At 50.2% G+C, this 25,604-nt stretch overlaps 1 protein-coding gene across 1 annotated transcript in view; it reads left to right on the top strand.

The window, feature by feature from the left end:
* The window catches only part of LOC119450595 (syndecan-like), a 111,574-nt gene that overhangs the window by 634 nt on the left and 85,336 nt on the right, over nucleotides 1–25,604 (top strand).

The following is a 25,604-nucleotide window of genomic DNA, read 5'->3' as shown; positions in this document are numbered from 1 at the left end:
GTTTAGCTGTTCCTCCGAGCCGCGCCGGGCACTCGAAAAATGCTGCTGCCGGTTTTGTTAGCTTCGGGGCGTTATCAGGCGCACTTCGTGCTAGAAGTCATTCCGTTGTGGCACAGTGCCGCCGCTGATAAGAGAGCCAGCCGAGCACACTGCTTTCTGTCGAGTGCGACGGCGCTCCCCTTCGACACACCCTTCGGGAGTCGTGATTCTGTCTCGGGCGTCCCTCCCTGGAAGGGCCGCGTCGGACGGGGTTTGCGAGTCCGGGTTGGCGTCCTACCGGCGGCAACGCGTTGCTAGCCGTCGTATAACGTAGCGTGTTTGTTGTCGTACGTCCCCGTAAGCACGTAGTATTCGGTGATGTTCGAGCGCATGCCTCGGACCGTGTAGTTCGTGACAGTCGCCACGCAACTTTTTGACTTCCTCATTTATGTAACCCGGCTTTGTGCAAGACGTGACGTTAAACTGGGAAACTCCGCGGCCTAAGCCTAATGCCTGCTTTGCTATCGATTTGAATGAAGTCGAGCGCCCTTGTTTTCGCTGCACACGTTTGCATGCATTGTACTGGGCGTTTCACTGAGTATTATCCAAACATTGAAGATCTGTGATGCACTCAGGGCTTTGAATGCGATAACGGCGCTCTCGGTTGCGTTGCCGCAATGAGCTGTCAAATCCCTCTGCTGCTGCTGCTGTACTACACACGCCGGTGTTTGCTTTCTAGCGGCACACGCAGTTCGCGGGTTGTTCGTGCTCCGCGGTAAAAAGACACTACCGCACATGGACGCCATGTGTGCCGCCGGGAATGGTCGTGCCGGGTAGTTGGGTGCATCGCTCGCTCGCGCGCGTGGAGCAAGCAGGTCCTGCGAGGGCGGAGCTGTTCGACCACGCTGTATTCCGGCCCGGCCCTAAATGGAGCGGGGCGCTCTCGGAACTGATCGAATTGGGTGCACTGGGTCGCCGCGTAGCTTAACGGTAGCCATCGGTTACCTGGCGGCTTACCTCCTCTTCCGTCTTTTGTTGGTTCCTGCTCCACGCCTCGCGGCACTTGGCCCCTAATCCTATTACGTTGCTCCCGCGCCTGCTTGACTAGCTCACGACCGACAGGCGAGCATTGGACGCAGTGCAGGCTTTTTTTTTTTCGATACATCTTTCTTGCTGTGTCCGCGCTGGTGAGCTGTGCGCCGTAAAAGATGAACGCAGCGGAAGTAGACGTGAGCTTGGACGCGAGTGGCGATATTGTCACTTAAACGACAGACCAACTTTCATTCGACTTTGAGGCATCAGGCCCCAGCAGCAGCGCAAGTTGTCGCGCTAGAGCGTGACCCAGACGTTATATCCGCCTCTTTTGACATGGGTGCCTGTACTACACAAAGGAGCAATATCGGAGCTCAACGCTAGTAGAACCTTACCACGGCTCGTTCTTGGGTAGCTCTGTCCGCTTTGCTCTTAAACTGTCCTTGAACTTTCATGAACGCACAGGTTGCTCTGGCGCATGCCACTGATTTTCAACTCGAGCCATCTCAGTTAAAACGGGGTGCACACGTTATCATCTATTGACGTGTACTTTGATCTAGGCGGTATATTTCTGCGAGGTCTATCCAGTTTGAAAATTCTGGATTCGATACTTGCTTTTTCTGCCAAGATTTATACAAATGGGACTTATACATTAATTTATAGCCTCCCATGTGCTCCTCAGTTCAATTTCACAAATGCTTCTATTATTTACCGACATAATTAACCTCTCGTAATCTCTCTAAAACATCTCAAAACATTTCCGTCGTTTTTTTGTTTTGTTTTCGTTAGCGAAGTCGTAGGCGGAAGCGGCAAAGATGGCGTGAAAACTTCTTCTGGGCCTTGAAGGCGATAAGCTGGTATAATCGATTGTTCAACAGAAAAAAAAAAAAAAAACGTCAGCTCGGAGATCGTGTCGGCCCAATTAACTGAGCACATAATCCGGCTCGTCCGCCCGTTCCACGTTGACACAGGGCAGAAAGGAACTTCTTAGGAGTGATTATAGTGCGTGTAGATATATTTCATCCACTCGGTCGAATTCTTTCCTTTTTCGTTTCCAAAATGTCAAAATAACTTTAGTTCTCCGAAGAGTCGTGCCTTTCATCTTCACATCGCGGCGTTAATTGGATTACAGCCTCCACTGAGTGCCTCGCGCGCTTCAGCTCCGGATACCAGCGAACTATTTATATAAAGGTCTGCAATTGGCGGTGCTCTTCGGAGGCAAGGCAGCCGCCTTGCTTCAGGCGTTCCTAGTAAATGGTAATCTGTTAACGAAACGCTGGTCAGGTCGGTCTTGCGCGGCCTCTATCAGCCAGCAGGGTGGCGCATCCTTTGGTAGACTCAACGAACACAGTTGGCCGGCCAGTTTCCAACGATGTTGTGACTACATCCCCCCTCTGTCCGGACGTTCTCATTAAATCTATCGCGCCGAATGAGCCGTACGTCTTTCCTCGCCACCTTTTATTTTTCGCGTCCTCATTTGAACGAGCTTGAGCCGCGTTATCTGACAGTCCAATCCAATCAGTTCAAGCTCGGCACCGACGGGATTTCTCGTTTATAGTGGTGGCTGTCCGGGGCCCGACGCTCAATCAGTGTTGCAGCCTCTCGTTCTTGATTTTTTTTTTTTTCGGCGCCTGGTGTTTTTAGGCCCCTGACTTCCTGCCCGCGTTCATTTGCTGCTTCTCCTAACGTCTCCAGTAATCACTGATGCCCTTGGCGTTCTGCCTCATCAGCGTCTGGGCAGTGTTTTCCTGCTTGAAGAGATCAGCTTAACGCATGTACGGTGCGGCTGTTAACGATGGAATAAAGATACAGTATACAAGTTTAGTTCAATAGAGTATTCTCTCTAAACTCAAATATCCTCTTTAATATCGTGGTAATAGGTTGATTAGAATAAAGAATGACGCCAGTTTCGTATATTTTTTAGCATTTCGCGCCGAACCCCTGCGCCGGGGTATCGCTGTGACGTCATATTTCAAAGTACTTTCCCGTCTTTTGGTCGTTGTGGATCAGTCAAGGTTCTTGAAACTCGCCAAGTTCAGTTCTGGGCTTTTGTAGAATACATTGTAGTCCGTTTTTATCGACAAGCAGTTTACTATGGGCTTCTCCAGACGCCGTCTAAATCCGTGACGTCATTGCGAGCTGATGCGGAAAAGGCGGCGGCGTTGCCGCACTTTGTTTTCCCGTCTTTTCTGGCTTCCCGTGCCGCGCCCTCCTATTGTAAGTTTTTTTTTTTTTTTTTTTGTATCGTGGAACGGTAATTTATAATTCAGTCTAAGTTATTTTTTTTCTGTTTAATGTCTTTAAACCCTACAGCCCCTTTTTAAACCAGTCGGCACGCGAACCTACAAAGCTGTCCATAGTCAAGTAATGAGCGCGATTGGCCGGAACCAGTATTAATTGCGCACGCGTAAACAGTGCCGAAGCAAATCAATGTGTATTAAAAGGGGCACTATACTGAGTATTCAGTTGGGCTGTGTTAGTGGATTGCGCTTCCGCCATAGGCAAAACGACCGCTCGTGCTGTGACGGAAGGTTTGGCCGGAAGGTGGCGCTGTGAACAAGACGAGTGGCGCCGCCGCCCCGTAATTCCCGCACTAACTCGCAGTGACGTCACATATTTTGACGGCGTCTACTCTGCTCCAGCCGTCGTCCACACCAAGACGGGCGAAGGCATATAGGCACAGGAGACGTATACTGCGGCCGTCAAAGTTTTAGGAGCATCGAAAGTCGCTCCGTTTTGTCTGTTCTGTTACGTCTTTGCACTAGAAACCAACCGGTCCAACGGCGCATTCTCGCAAGGAGTTGCCTCGCAAACTTGTCCATTCAGCCGCGAATACGTTAGAATAACCGTTCTAGTTGTATGACCCACTAAAATTTTCAACGCCAAACATTTTTTTCTTTTTCCTGGATTCGGCATACTCCGAAAGCTTTTTGCGGTTTCGGGAAAGTGTATACCGTATAAATGATGGCACCATGCTGCTCTTCAGGGTAGGTATTCTGTACGAGTCCACCTAGTGAACATATCCATGTCATCTGCTGCTGAAGTTCTGATTTGCTGGGCTGGGGTGCGCTTCAGCAGTAGCCACGTGCCACAGCCAATCAGCACTTCAGCAGCAGACCAAACGGACATGTCCACTAGGTGGACTCTTACAGAATACCTACCCTTGTCTGCGTGAAATATTGTTCGCTATGCCCCAATTGACTCTCCAGTTGGTTTCTCTAAAAGGACAGCGCTGCACTGACAGTTTCTCGTGTCTTAAATGGCGAGTCGCGTCCACGGGAGCAACGTGCGTTGCGTTTTGTTCGAATGTGTTCGGGCGCTGTATACTGTGCAGGTCATCTCGCCTAACGCGTGCCTCCCATTCACCGTTTCATGACTACTCGCCACGCTGCACAGCATTTAGGGACCACCTAGAAGTCGCCGCGGCGCAATCGGCGTTCCCATCAGCCGACCTCGCTCGCTCGCGCCGGTAGTTGGTGCTGATGAGTTTCCTGCGTGCTGGTCGCTTTGGTGCGCCGCCCATCTTTCCCCGCACTTGGGTCGGCTGCCCTATACACACGCATCTACAACCCGGGACGATAATGCGAGGCTCGGCGCCGATGCAGTGACTGCCGGTATCTGTTGGCGTGCTTGCTTGCTGTCTTCTTGCCGTCATCGTTTGCATCTTCGTCGCTGTCGGTGCTTACGTGCGCGAGATTGAGACGTCGCGTGCCCTTCCGACACCACCTAGATATCACGAGGCCTGTTCGCTCCGCTCCACGACGTCATTCTACCTGGCCCGACTGCCGTAGCATCTAATGGGGATGCTCCCGAGTATAAGCAGCGCTGATTTCGACGTCACCGATTTCGTCACGTCAAGCTTGGCAATGGGATTTTCGGGCAAGGTAGCATGAAGTCGTTGATGGGAGTTAACAGGCCTTGTTCTATCTAGGTGTTGGGCCTTCCCGTTGTCTGTTCGGTTGCGTTCGGCTGAGGCGCGCGCCTTATACCCCGTTCGTGCGGTCTCCTTCGTATACTTCGCCCCCGGCGCCGCCATTTTAAACGTCTGGCATTTGGGTGAACTTTTTGATTGTTGGGTGGTGTACGCGGCGCGGTAGGGGCGAATGCGCATTTCTGTTGAGAAGGCCGTCCTGTGTTTTTTTATTTTTTCACTATTCTAAACGTGGGAGGTCAAGCTCGCCCTCGGGGAAATGGAAGACCAACAACTCGTCGCCAGGGCCAAGAGGGCAGCCGAAGCCAGAGGGTTCCTGGACTAAGGAACCTTCCCACCTTAGGGTGATACCGGGCCTCGCTCGGGACACTGTTTCAAGAATAAACGTTTCTCTCTCTCTTTCGCGATATCAACTTTCACCCTCGCTTCTGCGCACATGGTTGCGTTACGCTATAGGCGGTGCAACAGCGTTTGGTGTGCTACTTCACGGCAATGTATTGCTTCATTTTCAGCCCGTTTTTCCGACCGCCGGCGTTCGATTTCGGGCATTTTGGAATTTCGCTTAAAGCTAAAATTTCGATAACGTACAAAATAAATTTATTGAAGCAGTGCGATGACCAATGCCATATTTCTTCAGATACTTTTTTTTCTTTTCTAAATTGTAGAAAATACAATTCGATTCAAAAGTTTGATTATTCGAAAAGCTAGTTTATTTCCTCTAGTACTTGCATCCAATGCTATTTCGCAGTTCGATTGAACTTGGCACCTTGTAAATGAGCAAATTGTGAACGACCACTATACCGTTCCATAGTTAGCTTACAACTGGCACTTGAAAAGGCCGATGGACCTCCATCATATTTCGATTTCAGCAGGCTCCAGTTATTATAGTAGCCTTTCATATTCAATTCAAATGAAATGTTGGAATGACCCGACTATCCAATTTTCGAAATGAACTTCCATTCGAAAATTCAGCATTCGATTCGTACTCGAACCGAGTACTCGCGCACCTATATTTCGTAGACATCTCTGTCACGCTGAATGTTCCTTTCGGCCCCGAGCCGGTCCTTTGTTGTTTAAAATGCGAGCTCGCACTATCGTAGCGTGTGTACGCACCGACTGGCCATGCATCGTTTTAGCATTTTGCTGTTAGTGTGGAACTGTGCCGGGTAGGAGGAGGCTGCTAGCCACTAGCGGATCTAGCTGCAGGCAATATTGCTCCGCCCAAGCGTCCGTCTCATTTGTTTGGGGTATAAATATGGCGCAATGTTTTGTGGCGCAAGCATGTCGCTGATCACTGTTACTGTTAAACTAAAATGAACAAGGCAGCCAAACAGCGAAAGTCTATAGACGGCACCAAATCTTGTCTTGCAACATCAAGCCTTTGCTTCGCAGAAGTGTGGATGCTTCTAATATTTATTGGAGTCTGGCTATCGCTGAGGTTGGCCGCTGCTCTGCGCAGCTCCGACCTCGGAGACCAACTCTCGGCTGTGCAGCAGGCCCGCGAGGCGGCGCTGAGACGAGGTCTCGACGTCCCATCGTGGGAGAACTGAGCCCGGGTCGTCAAAACTGCAGGACAACTCAATAAAGTTATTACCATCGATCCATCTAGTGGACAATTGGTTACCAGCTTGTTAGCCGTAGGTGCTATTACGTCGGTCGGACAGGGCACTTTTTACGCACACCGTGCCATTTATTGGCGCAAAGAGCATGTTGAACGATCCTTCATCGTTACGCCCGTCATATTCGATGGAACGTTAAATCCTCGTATTTCCTTGAACAACGCGGTCGCCGCCGTGAACTGTATAGCGAGTATAGGTCAGCTGAAGCTCAAGGCCGAGCAAAATCAGTGAAGCGGGAAACTACTCCGTAATTGCCTGTATGGCGTCCAACGATGTTGTCGCTTCGCTCGCGCTTGCAACGCTCGACCAGCCGATGTGCGCCAGAGCTGACAGCGCGGCTTCGTTCTCAATCGGTCACTTACTTAACCTGGTTAACCTCTCTTTTTTTTTGCGGCAGAAGCCAGTGGAGCCCTGGACTTGGGGCCCCACCCATCTAGCTCCTAAATCCCTTCCCTTTTACCTCAATAAATGTTAGTCTCTCTCTCTCTGCCTTTGACCTCTTATTTTCCTTCCTCCTTACGAAGTATATCGGAAGTACAACCGCAATCCGACGGTGCTATGCTTTCGGACTGTGTTTTAAGTCGGTCGCTTCTAGAGGCGTTCTTATTTTATAGTGACGTAACGCCCAGCGCGACGCCTCGCGAGAGCAATGTCGCACAATTCCGTTCTTGCACCGCGATAGCTATTGGCGACTTCGAAGGGATGCTGATCTGCCTTTCTGCGCATTCGTTTCCACTGGCTTGGCCTGCAGACGCCATGCGTTCTACGGTGCGGGGACGCTCAAAAGATCATCTGTGCCGCGTGGTGTAAGGTTTACGTACCCATTCCTCTTTTTCAGTTCTCGAAAACCTTTCTTTTCCTTAGTCTTGCTCTGCGCCGACAAGTTAGCTGGCCATAGAACAGGGATGCCCACACATATTCAAAAGCCGTTGCTTCAGAGCTGCTGCAAGACGTCTGAGCTCTGTGGATAGAGCCTCGCATACAATGTCTTTTGACTAGAGCACCCTATACTGCGAAGATGCATAAGTTAGTGAAGACCGCCCGGTTCAGCAAAAGTTAGCACGATATCCTGTACATTCGGATCGAAACTGGTGGTCACGGACTGCATCGAACGGCCGACTGCGAGCCGCAGCTATAGACACAAAAGAAGCGGTGTGCCACTCGCGAGCAGCAGTTCGACCACCCCTGCGCATCCGCGAGATCGGGTCCCTCCTCTCTGCCTTCTCTATAACCTGAAATCCGAACGCCCGCACCAATTATTCCACCTAACTGTTGCAACCGTAGTTATAAGACCTTTAACAGAGGAAACCATTTTAGATAGCCGACGTCACAAGCCATCGCAGCGGAGGGCGACGAGGGCTCTGTTGCAGTTTTTAAGGGCTACAGAATTGGTCAAGCGGCTGTGCTACTGTGCAGTGATAGTATGCGGTGACAGTGACCGACTGTATCTGCGCTCCCTTTCTTTCTCGCTCTACTTACTTGTCACTTTGCCTCCCCCTACCCTCTCTCCCCAGCGTGGGGTAGCATACCGGATCTTCCCCTTTGGTTCACCTCCCTGTCTTTCCCCTTTCTTTTGTCTCTCTCTCTTTCGGTTTGAATTACAGTGCGGTCATGCTGGCCTTTCGGTTTTTTTCTCAACGCTCCGATTAGTCCTGTTTCGAGCGTGCAATGTATATAAGGCGAAGCAGTTTGACATTGCAGTGCGAATAGAGGGAGCGTGGCGACGTTCCATCACTTCCTCTCCGTAGCTGACGCCTCGCGCTGGTTTTGCTTTGAGAGCGCGCCTAAGGGCGGCGGTATTTTATCAAAATCGGTGGCGTGGTCGTGGCGTGCCCTAATGCTCGTCTCCTGGGAACGTCGCTAACACGCGCGCGCGCATGCCTTCCGCCTGTTTTACCGTAATTGCGCCATGTTTTTTTTCTCGGTCACTACAGCGCCGCGCTTCTAGTCCCTTTTTCACGAGGCAGCCGCCGCGCCGCGTTCTTCTATTCGGGAAATGCAAAAGCGCCTGTTGTTGGGGACGGTTCCAGGGGCGACCAACGCGAACCCGCGCTTCGTGGAAAGTGATTGCCGTCCCTGTCAAGTCCAACCGCGCTGCTGCCCGCGGAGCGGAGTCGTGCTAACCCGGTGGTCGCGTTTGAAGAAAAAGACGAGAGCATGTAGACTTGTGTACTTTTTCTTGGCCGGCCCCAGCAGCTTCCTTTCGGAGCTCGCGAATATTTGTGCAGCTTCCGCGGCGGTCTGCCAGAGTGAGTTAAATTTTAAGACTATTCTTTGCTTCGCTTTGCTTCTGCAGACGTGAACACCGACTTGCGGGTTCAAAGAAAATCAAGGAGAGCCATATGCTTTCGGCTTCACAAGTTATCCAGGCAACATAATCTGCAGCACCGCACTAACGCGTGACAAAAGTTGTTGCGGCAACGCGCACGAATATTCGGGCACCGGTGACCTTGCGAGCGGAGCGTGACGCTGGCTTCAGTGTAGTAGTTCGAAAGGTGCACGGCTCAATAATTTTCCCTTAGTATTACGGTATCATCTAGAGATGCTCAATATGATGGCAGTTCGGTTTTGTAAATACTACATACCAAATTTGATATATGGTTAGTGATAATATAAGCACTATACTCTGGCGAGTCCGGTATCTGGTCATTTTCGACCTGCGCATGTTACCATACAAATGTTGAGCAAAATTCCAGCTACCGTCCCATTTCGTAGAACGACGAAGTGTCGCGAGCCGGACTTCCATTTAATACGCTAATACCTGCTTATACGAGTTACGAGGGAACCAGTTTGGCCAACGATACGTTTCTTCCGGGGCTTCGGCATCAAGGCTGTCATCGCCTTAAGTCTCCCCGCCAGCCATCGTCAAGAAAACAACGTGCATTTGACCTACGTGCTGCACACGCACGTGCGGACACTGGGCACAATTTGAAGGCGTGCGCATCGCTTCAGCGTAAATATTTTGGGGTGCGCCTTAACGATGTCTGCAAAAGGGAAGGTGCACGGAAGCACGACTCGTGTAACAGTTTAGTCCGCTGTTCAGAGTTGTTTGCTTATGCCAGACAGGTCCGCGTAAACATGTACATACAAGTGTGGGCGCCACGCATCGCAGAACTGTTTCAAAGGTTCTGCTGCACAACTCGCGAGATAACAGGTTGCTCGACAATCGGCACGCGACGCTGAAGCTGCGAATCAGACCAATGTGCGCGCACATATATGTGCAGGTTCCAGGGACGGTTCTCTGGTGCGAAGCAATTAACCGTGACGTAGCGTTTCAAGTCCTCGCTAAATATATGCCGGTGTCTATTTGCGATCGTCAAGCATTCGTCTGTGCTCACTGCAGTTGCCAAGTTCGTTGGCACTGTATGCATCGTTTCCCTGCTCTGCCCGATGACTCATGGTGACATCGCATCATTAGGGAGTGCCGGCGTCCTCCAGGGCCTGTATAAGCATGGTCGGGGACGTCATGTGAGGTCTATATTGAATGCACTCTCGTGCAGACGATATATGCTGCTCTCAGTATACTTCAGAATGGTCGGCTGGGCGGGTTGGTATTCCATTCTTGAGGCGCGCAGCGCAGAAAATGACTCGATACAAAAGTAAACACGAACACAGGGCGTTTAGGACACTTCGCGGCCCGCTTTAGTCGGTTTGGGTCGCCTGCACCAGTGGCTCGGCACCACTTACGTTCTGTTGAACTTAAGATGGTGGTTTGGAATCGCAGCGGTTAGGTGGATGTTATTGTAATGATGCCGAGAGTTAGTTTTTTTTTTTTTTCGTCGACACGTCGCTCACTGCCTGTGTGGCCGAATATGCTACCCGTTGCGACGCCGCCTTCAAGAAGTGATCGATAGTAATCCGGTCCGGCGCGTCATCACGCGTTGAATATTGGAGGTGTTGCCTCGGTACTTAATTATTCAAATGGTTCATACGCTGTAACTTATCGGCGTCGTATGTGTACAGGTTCATAGCAAATAGGCAAGACAACGAGACCCCACTTTTTGCATACACTTAAGTGTATACAGGACTATATTTGACGTGTTCCCGCTGTCAATTGCAGGCTTCCGTCTATAAGATTTTCTATAAGATTTTTTTTGTGTGTGAATACGACAGTCCCCGCCAACTCACCATGCTGGCCTCCTAATACGGAAGTAGTAAACGTTTCGCCAACATTGCAGTTTTCGTGGGTGTGCATATACGATTGCGAGCGATGGAATGGTCGTAAACCCGCTGTCTCGCGTTGACCATTAAGTTGGCGCCAGCGTGCGAATCGATGGTACTCCTCTCAGCAGTGTTTTCCAATGTGGCAGCGACCATGGACCTTGGAATTGAAATGGTTAATGTATAATCTATTTAAATGTTTACAAACATAACCGTGGTACACGCGTCCTGTATGGTCTTCTACGATGACTCGCTCAATATAGCGGGTTAGGAAAACAATGGCGGCTATATACAATATCGCCGCGTGATGGGCTTGCTTTACTTTTCTTATCGCTGCTGTCCCGCTGTCTTATCGTTTCGCGCTTCGGAGCGCGCGAGCTCTGGCATTATACCAACTACATGATGCGCGGCTCGGGTTTCCAACGTGTGCTTTTCGTTTCGTTTCGCTTTTAGTCGCGTTTCCAGAAGTGTGCGACAGAGTACGCAAGAAATGCAACACTCATGAGCTCGAGGATTAGGAATGGCCGTTTTTTTTTTTTTTATTATTAATGAAACGCGCACCCGAGGAACTGAACGGAGGACTGCAGCTCGCGTGCAGCCAACCACAAGTTTGCGGACCACGGTCTGTGACAGTAGCGCGCGCCATTCAAACCGTACATCACAACTTTCGCATAAACTAGTAAAGGCTGGAAAAGCGAATCCCCGGCTGCGTTGCGGTGAGGCTGCGGAGATATTCGACTTCTCGGGTCCCTAGTGGTCCGTAAACGTTTGTGCTTGACCGTATACGTTTTGTGCGCGGCGAGGTAATGAGGTGCCAGAACCACGTGTCATGGAAGTTCGGTAGGGTTAGGCACGCAGACTGAGCGCTGACGAAAGGCTCTGTGCCTGCCCACGCGTCAACATGTGACGCTGCGACAGTACTGACAGCGGAGGCCCATAATCGGGGTCATTTAATTTGCGTCAGACGCACGAATTATCCGGCGCGCACTTTTCGCGTGATTGTATTTCGTGCGGGGTTTTGTCAAGAGGGAAGGGTAATACTTCGACGCATGTTTTCGGGAGCGACGCTGAATTTTTCACCTTGCTGTGAATGGCGAAAAGGCAGAAAGTCGTCCGGCTGTTTCGAGCTTTTTCTTCACTTTTTTTTTTCTCGTGTATAGCCGGCCGCCTCTTTTATGCTAAACTGGGTGTTCGAAACTGCTGTTCTATAGGCATAGAACAGGAAGCAGTTGAACTCGTCGACCCTCCTCCCTCTTAATAGCTACTTGTCGTCTGAAGAATGGCCTCCAGCAATGGGGACCTTTGAATACTTTCCGGGCGAATTGTCAACGCCGTCTTCCGAGTAAACTCTACGCAGGTGTTGCATTTTTTATAAGTTGTGGTTTTCCGTTAAGTATACCATATACGCCGAAATTTACGGCAGCACAGCCACGCGATTCATGACGTCACGCGCTGTCGCGGGAGCGTCCGATTCCCATTGCTTTCGTCGCCCAAGTGATTGACGTTCTCCACACGTCCGTCTTCTGCTCGCGTGACATCGTGGCAACGACGCGCGGTACACGTGGGCTGACGCGGAGTCATTTCGCGGTCGCTTTTGCTGCTGCTGTTGCATGGCTGGGGAGGAGAGCGCTCGCGCGCGCCAAATTGGAAAGCCCCCGACGAAATGTGACGCTCGTTTCGCGGGCGCCGGTTACAGCGCGGCTTGTTTATTGGCGACATGTTGCCGCCGCCTGGAAAGATGTTCGTTCGCTGCCACCGTCTGGTCTGGTGCTCTCTAGATTGTTATTTCTACACTCTCTGTTACGGAGACGAATCTCTTCCAAGTCTAGAGTCGCGTTTCGCACGCGTCGTCTGAACTATAGAGAAAGTGAGAAGGTAGCGCTAGTGCAGATACTCCTCCCTTTACTCTCCCACCTCCCCCTCCTTTTGTTTATTTCTTCGCAGCTATCTCGTATGGGCGCTTGGTGTTGGCGTGTTCCCATTCATCCTCCTGGCTTGCCTGCGTGTCACTTAAGTTTCGCGCTGTCCTTGCTAAACGTTTTCAGCCGGCCGCCAGTGCTGTTTGCATCGGTTGCGGTGTAACGCTATGCCCATGCGGGTCCCTGCGATTGCAGCGTATATGCGTGGCGTAGTTATCCCGCGGTGCTGACACTGTCCAAATTCGCCGTATTGCCAGATTCGATTCTGCAATGGCGGCGTTTGGGGGCAATCGGATAGAGGCTACCGTAGCAGCCATATGGGCCGCTCAGCGCTGAGACGAGACGATACGACCTGTTTGACAGTGTCCCCCTGGTGGGTTTGATGGTGCATGATGGTGAATAGGCTGCCGGCTAAAAACTTCTTGCGCTTCGCTTTCTCGCCTTTACGTGAAATGCACAGGCGAACGTTTCAAAATGCCTGAAAATCTAATGCACGAAAGCAATACTCAACACTGAGTGTGTATTCATGTGTCCCTGGGCTTCGAGTTGTCGACCTACTACTAGCCTCCTGGTCAGCTCGGTTGGTAAGGCGACCATACCGGTATGCGTTGGTGCCTGGTTTGATTCCCGAATCAACTTCTTTTTTTGCAATTGCGAAGCTTTCTTTCCGAGAAACCCGTATGGGTGTCCTTTGTAACTTCGTGATACAGTCGGGTGAAATTTCCATTTCGAGAACCTTCCTCCAGTTGCGGGTTTAAGCAGAATTCTGCTTTGACATCATCTATAGCAGAAGGAAGATTTCGAAGCATCTGAATCAACGATTGCGTAGAAGCTGCGCCGTGATACAGAATGGCCACTTCTCGGAAACCGCGCCGCCGGTTCTAATGCGCCGCCGTATGAAGTATTTTTTTTTTTTTTTTTTCCTGCGCTGAAAGGCTATCCCTGAAAGTGCGCAGCTCCCGTGTTCCACCTTAATTATTCCGCACTGAACTGTGCTGACTCCACACTTCGACCGAGCGTTTATTTATTAATTGCTCTCATCGGAGCTGGAACCGTGCCATCAAGGGGCTCTTTCCTGCGTTCTTCGAGTTAGAAAAAATATACCTGCCTTCGTTTATATTCTCCCCACTGTGTACCGTCATTTAATGACCCGCGCTGTTTGCAACTGAGCGCAGCGACTTAGGCCGCGCGCATATAAACAATGGGACGAAACCGACCATGTGCGCTTCGATCCAAGTCCGCTCCTCGCTGTTCGAAATGATTTATCTCGGATGCGATATTTGTTTACGGGGCTAATGACATACGAGTTTCCCCGACTGGGAATAGCCGCGGGCCCACGGAGCGAAGTTAGCGTGTGTCTGCTTGGCGAAGTTCGAGTCAATCTATATACTATATACGGAAGCGCCGCCTTCCGGCGATTGTTTCGTTCTCGTTCCTTCCCCATTTTTTTTTCTTCGTGCGTTGATGCGCCTGCCTCGATCATCAGCTGCCGAGTTTTATTTGCTACCATCGCCGCTGGGCTGCATGAGTTGCCCATTATGCTCTCTGCACTCTTGCCGACCGCTTCTTTGGGTTTCCTTTGGGTTTTCCTATAGCTGTCCTTCCTTCATGACCGCCTCGTTCATTTCGACTTCGTCGGCAGCTTTTTTATTTTTGTTCGCCGCGCTGCTTAGCTAGGGCTTCGGCGAAATGCGAATAAAATACGAGAAAAATCTGCTAGAGATCGTCCCGTTCGAGCAACCCCCCCCCCCCCCCCCCCTTCCTCTTCTACGCGCGAACAAAAAGCGTTCCGCCGTGGCATCGACCGCGCGTGGTCTGTGCCGGGCGGCGTCTGTGGTGCGTGCGCATGTTCTGCGAAATAACGGGAGTGCCAGAGCGGAAGCATGCGAGGGGGAAGTAGTGAATCATCGCGGCATAAGGGAAATTGGGAACGAGAGGTGAAAGAACTGGATGCCTTCTCCCCCGCCGTCTCTGTTCTTTACGCCCCCCGTCCCTCTCTTCCCCTTTCTTTCTCCGGCCTTTCCCGGATCAAATCAAATCCAATCTACTTCTCACACCGTCCTTATTTATTTTCTACGTTTGGCGTATACCATGCTAACAAATTTCCTCTCCCTATGTTCGCCGTACCGTGACTCCATAGGCCTGCTTTATTGCGTACAAATACGCCTTTACGCGAGCGCTACGGCGTCGCCATCTTGCACTGTCAAGCGGCAATCCCTGTTGGGCGTGCACGTCCGGAGCCGCGCCCAGAGTACACTCCGGGGCAGCTTTTTTTTTAAAGGTTCGTTGATAATCTCAGCCGCAACAGCTTGGTTGTTTGCTCCAGTCTTCTGGCGACGGTGTTACTGCAGTGCGGACACGTTCAGGGTAATTTCGCGCGGGAGTGTTCGTTCGTCTGATTCAGAATCTGGCCTGGACGAACGACTGCTCGTCATCGGAATTTGAAGGCCAATAAGCAGTTGCCTTTGTTCGATTTCGCGCGCTAATGCGTCGCCGATGACGTAATTGGGTCTACATTCAATCTCTGTGCAGTTCTTTTGCGAAGTTGCATCATTATCAAAGTGCCGCTCGCATTTCTTTGCGACGCCCGCGGTGGCGAGTAGGTAAGAACGTAATTAGTGATCTTTTGTTAATTACTGGATTATGAATTTATTTTTTTTTTGTTCAAGCACTGTCCGCCTCTTCGAGTAGACCAGCTCATGGACTAGAATTGTGCTATCAGCCGCAGGCATTAAAAAAAATGAGTGTTCGCTGCAAAACCCGGTATCTGTATATGCCAATCGTCTCTCTATAGCCTTTTGCGAACTCTAATGGTTTAGGCCCACTAAGGAAATGCTTCTTCTCGCACCTGTAGCGCTCCGTTCACACCCGCTAACTAAAGCAGTATCTCTTGCCTCATTTTAATTTATTTTCTATTTCTTGTTCATCAAAGACCCCCAAAGTGACACTGCATGATGGATGGGCGCAGTCAAAGCGGATGAATTAACATGGGGATGAGTGGAGTAGTAAGCGCCTTTCTACGCGTGTTCGCCTGTACAAAATGCGAACAGCATTCGCTGTTCTTCGTCGTTGGATACAATTGAAGATTTGTCCGCTTGCGGATATGGTGGTGACAGGCGCCAACGTTCCTTCCGGAATGTCCTCACGCATATCGACCGGAACTAAAAATGGACGCAGAATGCGTAGGCCTGGGTAGCGCCGGCAAGTTGGAGTTATCCGTATTGTGTTAGCTCCGCGTATACGTTGATCATCGAACGTTCCGGACGTATCTCGGCTTTTCCCGCCTCTTGTTTTTTTTCTGCCCTGTGTAGACGGCAATTAGTTTTCCGCACTGGATGGTGGAATTGACTTGTAGCTTTGGACAGCGGGTAAGAAGCTTGTCCACTAACGTGCTCACAATACGAGGTGTTCTTGTTGTAACGTTAACACAATTTCTTTAAATTACCCTTGCCATGTTGCACACTTCTACTTGTTGGGCTAGATTACTTTAAGGCGGACATCATTTGCACGAGAAATGAATATTTGACTAATTAACGAACTTTTGCTAATTAGCCTTTAAACGAATCACTTCATGGCGCATATTGTTACACTTTACGAATTGTATCCTATGAGTTCGTGAGGCGATAGTATGCGCTTGGAACGAATTTTAAGTGACACCGATTTCGAGATATTCATTCCCAAAGTGTGCGATGAAATACGTGGCCGTTCCAGTTACTCTTGTGCTTTAATGCATGAAGCGGTGGTTTGAAGCGGTGGTGTTTACCGAAATTTTTACGGCGCATATCTCGAAACACGTGCGATCGTTCGAAGTGGATGTAGAAACTGAACGGCTAAAATTCATTAACTGCAATATGTGCTGCAATATAAGTATTTAACAAGTTAATGATATTTTACTTAATAATAATCTCGTGTGTGTAATGTCCGCCGCTTTAAGTACACCAGCTTAAGGTCTACGATTACGCTATCTGCCACAGTTGATTTTTTTTTTTTTTTTCAATTTGTATGATCTGGAAAACACCCCGTTTGCGGTTATGTACCGACCGTCGCATTTAATTCGCGCAATTGGTATCGAGAATTTCCAATCGCCATGAGTTTGTGACGGTGTGTTTATACTGTCGTTTTATACGAAACGACGAAAGACACCGCTCCAGCAATGACGTCGCTGCTTTCAGTTTCAGTTTCAGTTTATTTCTTTCGTAAGTAGAATACAGCTTACATAAGTATACAGAAGGAGGTCCCAGAGCATGTAGCTGAAAGGGGACCTCCTGACAGAAAATATACATTTGTGTTAATATATAACTTAAAACAGCAATGTAGTAATCACTAAGTGGAATATTTTGCTGCTTTGCATTATGGGTTCTAACACACTTGTGTCGGGATATTTAAATCAGCTCGTTATATCGAATTTCGTAAACTCGGGTTACGTTAAATCGAATTTGGTCGTATTTGCGTCTCTAAAATGTACTCTCCCTCCTTTCCTGTCACTTTACCTCCCGTCCTCTCCCCCCAGCGTAGGGTAGCGAACCGGATCTTCCTCTCTGGTTAACCTCCCTGCCTTTCCCCTTCTGTCTCTCTACTTCTGAACGTTAGGGCAGCTGTGTGTCGATGTACCTTTTATACCTGCATTTCTTCCCAATTGCCGCTTGGTTGCGGTGTTTTCCTATCATCAGCCTATATATATTTATGTCCACTGCAGCACGAAGGCCTCTCCCTGCGATCTCCAATTACCCCTGTCTTGCGCTAGCTGATTCCAACTTGCGCCTGCGAATTTCCTAACTTCATCACTCCACGTAGTTTTCTGCCGTCCTCGACTGCGCTTCCCTTCTTGGTATCCATTCTGTAAGTCTAATGGTCCACCGGTTATCGCATTACTGGGGACTAGCCTATAGTGGGCAATGCTGTCTCCCGCTTTCAGCGCTGCTTCGAGGCCCGTCCTGAACACTGGTGCAGACGACGTTAAAGTACACACTTAAAGAGAGCAGCAATAGGCGCCGTTGTTTCGTTATTCACTTCACACAGCGTGCACCGTAAAAACTCGAGACGTGTCCGCTGATAGTGGAACGTGCATACGTGGCTTCGCGGTCGTCGTCGGCTGCAATGGCGCGTGTCTGGCCGCTCAAGGTGGCTATTTTTGTGCAAACTCTCGTCTCGCGTCTTCGCAGCGCGTATGCTCTTCAGGCCTCCACCCAGCTTTATCTCGGCTCGCTCTCTGGCGGCCTTCCTATCCTCGCGGCTGTGACGTGAAGTAAGCCTCTCCGTGCGCGGTGGTTCTTTATCTTTTTTTTCTTTCCTCGTGGATTTCGAGCGCACTTGTGCCGTCTCTTATGGCGCTATGGACCGGAAGGCGTAGATCGTCGGCGCTTTTCAGCGCGTGCACGTGCCTTGAATTTACGTCCATCTCAGAGAGAGGTCATATGGGAAAGGCAGGGAGGTTAACCAGGCTAAGCCCGGTAGGCTACCCTGCACTGGGGAAGGGGGAAAAGGAATTGAAGGAGTCGGAAGAGAGAAGTTCACACCCTGCACAGTTACAGTTAAACGTTCATCGCTCAGTTTCGTCACAAGTGGTCATACAGGCCAGTGCACCTCAAAAAAAAAAAAAAAAAAAAAAGAAAAAGAACGCAGTAGCCCCTTTGTGGTCCTGCACATCGCAGACGCACGAGGCCACGGGCCCAAGATCTCCTCCATAAAATACCTGTCTTCTAAGGGCCCCAAAGCCGTTCTAAGGGCACTCCTGTCATATCAGTTTCTCTTTGAATCATCGCTGACTCTCTCTATAGTTTCCACGTGGGCACAAGCCTGCTCTTTTTTTTTTCTCCACTGGTGCCAGCCGTTGCAGTGTTACTGTATAGAATTTCAAGTCCTAGCCGATCGAATTCATTCGATGCCTTCCTTATTTGGGTGTAGTGCACCAGTATTCCAATGTGTGGGATATTGCACAAGCGAAGCTTGTACTTGACGTACTACTTTTCCTTTCGTGCAACTTCACCTTCCGCTGCGTTGTACGTTTCCTTCCCTCGATGTATACATTTAATAAACGTTTATTTTATTACCATGACATATCGTGAAGTTTGTTACCCTGACGAAGGTCAGATACAGACACAAGCTTCGCTTAATCCAACTTTCTCGACAGGCGAAGGTTTTTTTTTTTTTTTTCATAGCTAAAATTTTGGGATAGTCGATTGCATTTTGCGCAAAAGCTGGTGGTGCTGGTTGATTTCGGTTAACGATCGATAACTTCAGGTATACCTCTAGTGCCGCTTCCCACGGGTTACACGTCGAATGTGACGCGTGTGGCGCGCCAGGTGAAATCAATGCCGCGTTTAGTTCAAGTTGGATTACCCTCGCCACTGCCCTTCCGTGCGCGCTGTGGAGGTAACTCAGTTCACACCACCCAGCCGGCGTGATCGATGAGTACCACTTGATCTGAACGGCGTAGGAGCAGGTTTAACTTGGGTGGGATATGGGCCGTTCTTGGTCAGTCTTGCGGGAGTTACCTGCGTCACTCGGTCAGAATGACGTCATCGTCGCTGACCAACTCTCAATCATCGTCCACCGCGCGCTCCCCCTCATCTGGGGCAGGCAGGGTAACGCACGGCTTTGGGCTCGCCCCGTTCATCCATTCATGCATGTTTGATCACGAGTCTACCGCACCGCCTATAATATACAGCTGGGCGGTGTCCCGCTGTCTGCCGCCGAACGTCAATCTACGTGCGGTTGCTATTTCGGCAGTGTGTTCCAAAAGGGTGTCCCCCCCCTTCCCCCCCCCCCCCCATCTTTTTTTTTTTTTCTGCCTCACTGCCCCAACTTGCCGCGCAGCGCGTTATGGCAAAATACAATGACGTCGGCGTTCACGTGACCTGTCGCTCATTCGCTCTGCTTTCCTTCTGTGCTCTTTCGCGCGCCCCCTGAAAGTCGTTCACTGTATAGTACGCTTTCTCTTCCGACCTCGACGTACGGTTGCGTGCGCGTTTCTCTGCGGCGGCTTGTTCGTGTACCAACGCACGTTCTTGCCCCCCTTGCCTCCTAACGTCTGCGACGAGCCGCTTTTACTTGCATTTTGCTGGGCTCGTTGCGAGAGCGCGGCCGTAAATGTCGGTGGCAGAGAGCAAAGCCCGCCAGCTGACCTTGGACGTCCTTACGGTGGGGGCTCGCCGTTCCGTCGCTTTCGATCCGTTCGCTTTTACACTGACAGGGAGACCACCTGCCCTGTCGGGCGAGAATTATGGCTCCGTAGCGATTCTGGAGCGTCGCGGCGCCTGCGGCGTTGGCGTGTAGCCGAGCTGCCAGCGCTTGGCTACTCTGGTACGAAAGAGTGCACGGCTTGAGACTGAATGGTCCTACGCGGCGAAACCTAGTCCATTGTTTGTACGACTTACTTTTAACCTCACGCTACGTATTGTCGTTGTTGCCGGAGAGAAAGAGGGACAAGTGTATGTTTATCGTTCGTCGACCTACGCCAGGCGAGGGGAACGGAATAGAAAGACGATATGAAGAGCAGGACGTTGGCAAGTTTGAAGTATACAACCTTAGTTTGTGCTTGTGGCGGTGTTAACGTCATAAATTCGGTAAATAAAACAATGATGCTCGCAAGACCTCGGCTCATTGCACGCTAACTTGTTACTTGGATACACCAGCACACGAATCGTTTTCAGCTTAGTATTCTGTTCCCAGACAACAGCGTACTGCGGCCATGGAACAAAACCACGTGAGAAATGGCTTTCATTTTTTTTTTTTTTTTTTGTCAGGTGCTCGTCATCTTTGGCAGCGTATATAGACATTCGACATGGCAAAGTGGTGAGATGTATGATACGCTACGTCCACTGCGCGTGCGTGGGCGAGTATAGTAATACGCCGGTATGAGTGTCGCTGGCTTCGTGGATTCGACAACGCCATATGGCGTGTAGCTTTTCTATACATCTCGTCATCGCAGGGCAGTCTCATCGGTGTCTCACACCTGTCGCAAAGTTGCAGAATATCTGGTTGTCGTGGTGAACCGCTTTTTGTTTCGCAAGTGATCTTCATTTTATATGCCTGCGCAAAACATTTCTACGCACCAGCGTACATGCACCCCACCCCTTTGACTTCAAGCGGCGTTAAATCGGACAAGCTAGTGGTCGTAAAGTGTCTGCACGTATATAACTTAGACGTGCAAAATCATTCGAACCGCGACTTTCTCTCGCATCACAGTTGTATAGTCTCTCGCACTTGTGCACAAGTGCAACTCATCTGAGAAGCCGCTCTCGTTAGGTAAATAATTTTAGATTAGGGGGACGCAAGCTTAAGGGCCCCCTAGCGCTTGGGGCCGCGGTACTGCGCAAGCGCAGGCCGGTCTGCGCGTGCGCAGTACCGCGGCCTCAAGTGCTAGCGGGCCCCTACGCTTGCGTCCCCCTAATCCAACTCTCTAATAAAACATCTCGTCTTATTGCACCGGCCGTATAGGCGCTGCGAATCGACGCGGGTTTCCATAGTATACAGTATACTGTTCAGGTAGCGCCGTGTAGTTTCTTAAGACACGAAAGCTCTGCGTCGTTTCAGCTGGCACCCCACAAGTCTCGTAACTGCCATGCGCCACGCGAAATGGTACTCGGCCGTCCATCGGCCCTCCTGCCACCTCCGCCTGTTCTCTGCATGTCTCGTTATTTAAGTGCCGACCTTCGGCGTCCTTCAACTGTAGGCTTGGTTCCTTTGCTATGCGCCGTAGCAGGCTCTTTCGTTCTGTGCCGGTCTCGCCTTGTCGCTCCGCGCTTCCTTCTCCGTCGCCTGACTCGGTTCTACAAAGGGCGTCCTCGTGGAACGGCGGCCGTTCGCCGTAACGGCCGTGGCACGGCTACGAGGGTGACGCCGGCTTCGGTGCAGAGACATGTCGGCCGCCGAACGCGGGGCCTACCCTCCGCCCCCTTTTCAGGTCGTTTCTCCATTCATGCCCTCGCCTGGACGCTTGCCGCGTCGTAAATATCTCGCGGCGGCGATTGCTCGGCCCGTTTCTTCTCTCGCTGCTTTTGCTCCAGGACGGTCGAGCCGAGCTTAACGGGCTCTGCTACGGACCGAGCGAGATACGCCTTGCAATGTGTGCTGTGTGAGGCTTTGACTTGTGCCTCGTCGGGACCGCGGAGGAAGCGTACATTTTATTCCTCGGGCACGTGAATTACTTCTACGCCTGGAAAAGGGAAGGGCGTGTTTTGTGATGTTTTTTTAACACGAAAGTGTTTTATGCCGGGGTCCACCAAGACTTCACTGACGTATTTCCGTCACGGAAATACGTCACACGAACATACACGAACATAATACAAAGAAAGAAACCAGAAGAAAAAGTTGCACAAACATGCAAAATTTGGAAATCGAACCCACGACCTCTCGGTCCGCGACGATAGATCGCCGAGCGTTTAACCCATTGCGCCACAAACGCATTTGCAGAAAGCTACACAGACGCGCCTTATATATCTAACACTCCTCCGTGTACCCGCGCTCTTGCTCGGGGCGGTGCCGCCGCCTACGAGCAGAAAAGAGAAGTACTGCATTATGACACTAACGCGCACCGACAGTGAACGCTTCGGTGGTCTCAGCACTACGACGCCTCGATGCCAGCATTCGAAGGGACGCTGGCATCAAGAAGCACTACCAACGCCTAGGTGGCGTTCACCGTACTCAGCACAGCGGAGCGTGGCCTCCGCAATTAGCTCTGAAAATGTTTCTGAAGTTGATCGCGGAGGCTGCAATTACGACGCGCTGTACGCGCTGATTTGACTCGGTGACGATTCAGTTACGTGCTTTGTCTTGCGCGTTGTGCTAGCGTGTGCAGCGTAGTGCAGCTTCCATATGCACGACGGTTGCTCATGGTCATCGACGTTGGTAGTCGTGATGGAGGAGACGTGCCACCAGGCGTCAGCGTGGGTGCATCAACGCCTAAGGGCGCTTTAGCCACAAAACACCAATAGACATTATATATCAATGTGCAATAAACATTACACTACTTCTGTGAAGACACGTTTCACTTTCGTGTTCTATACCGATTCCTATATAAGAGGGATCAACCATATTTTTTTTTCTACTAGTTTTCTTTTTCTGCGAGGCGGCTTAATTGGAAGACTATGTAACTCCGTGTCGCCTAAGAGCCACAAGTTGCAGGCGGCTTATACGTACGTTGTAAAAGGTACGATGTATTGCGATTTAGTCCCGCCAGGTGTCGTGTTACGGAACTCGTTTTGTGCTCGCTGGCACAGCAGATGAAGGTTTGAGAATGGCGCGGTCGCGCGCGTTTCCCCATATGTCAGCCGTTATTCAACGGCACAGTGCGTAGCGTTATCAATCGTAGTAGTATGGGTCTTCGGAAGTATATAAGGGAGTGGCGCTCTGTGCGCGGACACTGTATGTGGGTGTCGCACTTGAGCTCACGATGGGGGTGCGGTCGACTTTACACTTTGGCGGGAGGGTATAATAAACTCTGAATACGTGCGAAAGCTGCGCACCGCGAAAACTAGAGCGACGTGTAATTAAATTCGCCACGAGCCTCGAGAGCCTTCGTTGTTTGTCCACGTCTTTCAAGTCTGCATGCGCTAATGGTTGCTACCGCAGCCAGCCTGTGATGCATGTATGCAATCTTGGTGAGCGTGTGCGTTCGTTTATATTGGCAGTGTTTTTGCTTTCTTTTTTTCTTGGGTCAGCTGCGCAAAATGCGTATAGTTAAAACAAAATCAATGTTCGCTAACGTTATGGTCTCCGAGCTCAAGGCGCCCATAGAGCCCCTAATTTCGTTGCACATCGCGCCTCTGAGAATGTTTAAATGAGCGGGAAAGAATTGGGCGATCCGCCGAACTAGCGAATTCCCTGCAGATAAGGAATCCACAAGGGCACAGCTGTGTCATTGTAAGAGAATAATGCGGTGCAATTGTTCATGGTTGTGATGGCGGAAATGGGACAATAAAACGCGGAAAGTGAATCGACAGTGCGAATCAAACCTCTCCCCCCCCCCCCCCCCCCCTTCCCATACGTTTGTTCCACTTGCAGCGTTTTACGCCGAGCAGTCTCGTCGAACGTTCAGCGAACGCTTTATTTTCGTATACCGGCGCGCGCGCGCGCGCGCTCCTTTCGTTACGAATTCGCACGAGAAATCCGACCTGGATTCTGCATTCGCCGAACGAGCGGAACGCAATCCGTGTCACTGCATGCAACTTTCGTTTTTGGTTTCACATTTATTCACGCCTCCAAACCTGTTGAAACGAAACCCGATAACTCGCGACGAACAATTGCACGCGCGCTGTATTCCTGTCGCGAAGAGCACGCGGCTGGAAACTTCTTTTCTCTGGGTTGGTCCCGGCGTGCCCCGCCTTCATTGTGGCACATCCATTGTTTCTCGACTCGAAACTTGTTATATCGTACGCACAAAGCGCGTGCTGCGCTGAGCGGGCGTTTCGCGTGCGCACAGTGTAAAAAGTGGAACGCCCGCTGCGGCGCTCTTTTTTTCTGAATGCCGCCAGCGCTTCGTCGCACACAATGGCACCCCTCCCCCCCCCTCTCTCCCTTTAACGTCTTGTCTCCTCGTGGTGTTCTTGCTCTTCCAGGATTGAAATGGTTCTAGCGCGTGATTCAGAAAACACGTAGCGGCGTTTGCATTTCCCACCGAATCCGCTTAACCACCCTTCGCACTATACCTTTGTATTGGTCTTCGCTGCAGCTTAAAGCCGTCTGCGGTAGAGTGGATACCCCGTAAGGTAACACTTGGACGTATAAATAAGTGAAGCATATATACGGAGTGTCCCACGTAACTTTAGCCAAACTTTAAAAATATGCAAATGCCACCTAGCAGCTCAACAGAACCAAGGTAATGCTGTTTGCGGTCGCTTAGAGATACTCAGAATATTTTTTGCATTCCACCTAATTAGTCATAATTAATGAACTTATCAATTATAATTAGATGAAAAGAGTCAATGAGAAAATTGTAGAGCACTATGAAAAACTCCCGATACAGCTTTCTGTTGCTCAATTTGTGCAGCATAAGTGTTTTTCCGAGCGAGAAAGATGCCCGCGAATACACGCAAAATGCCTCGAGCGGCCAGTCGGCGGCAATTTTGCGTGCATTCGCGGGAGTTTTTCATAGTGCTCTACAATTTTCTCATTGACTCTTTTCATCTAATTATAATGGAAAAGTTCATTAATTATGACTATCTAATTAGGTGGAATGCAAAAAATATTCTGAGTATCTCTAAGCGACCGCAAACAGCATTACCTTGGTTCTGTTGAGCTAGGTGGCATTTGCATATTTTTAAAGTTTGGCTAAAGTTACGTGGCACACCCTGTATATATGCCTTAAAGGTTCTCGAAATGAAAACGGTGTCGATGCGCTTGACGAGCCTTTTCGCAACGCGTTAAACGTAGCTCCGAACACGGGTGATGGTTCGAGCGGGCGCATTGAAGCTCGCCATGCGCGCTCCACAAATGTTTCGCTGAAAGCTTCCGTGGGATTTGGTCATGAGGCGCATCTAAGTTAACATGTGACGCAATGAATGTTAGCCTCCTGTTAAGCAACCTGAGCGTATATTTTTTTCTTCGTCCTCGGTTGAAGCAGTTTTCCAACAAAACTATTCCAATCAAAACTTTAGTGGAAAGTTGATTTCGCACGTACTACATACACCAAATAAAGTCTTGGCGCACTTTTGTGTTGTCACTGCTCCGGCCCGCTGTACTGCGGTAACTATTAGGTGTATTGTAGTTACGGCGTGAGCGTCTCTTGCGTCATTCGTCATTACCTACACGTACACATACTGCGTCATATGCGCGTTATGCATGCATCAATTTCCCCACACTAAATGGTGTACGGTATCAAATGTCCGTTTTCGCCCGCTGTCTTCGGTAGTGGAAGGAGCATTTGAAATACAAACTATCCTTCCTGCGAGACACGGGGATATATCGACACCTGGTGACACACCCCTGATCTCAACTCAAAGGAGGATCAGGTGGAATAATTGC

Source organism: Dermacentor silvarum, chromosome 4, assembly GCF_013339745.2.
Source record: "Dermacentor silvarum isolate Dsil-2018 chromosome 4, BIME_Dsil_1.4, whole genome shotgun sequence".
Taxonomy (NCBI): Eukaryota; Metazoa; Arthropoda; class Arachnida; order Ixodida; family Ixodidae; genus Dermacentor; species Dermacentor silvarum.
Note: the sequence above shows the minus strand (reverse complement) of the source record. Positions and strands in the feature narration are given on the sequence as shown.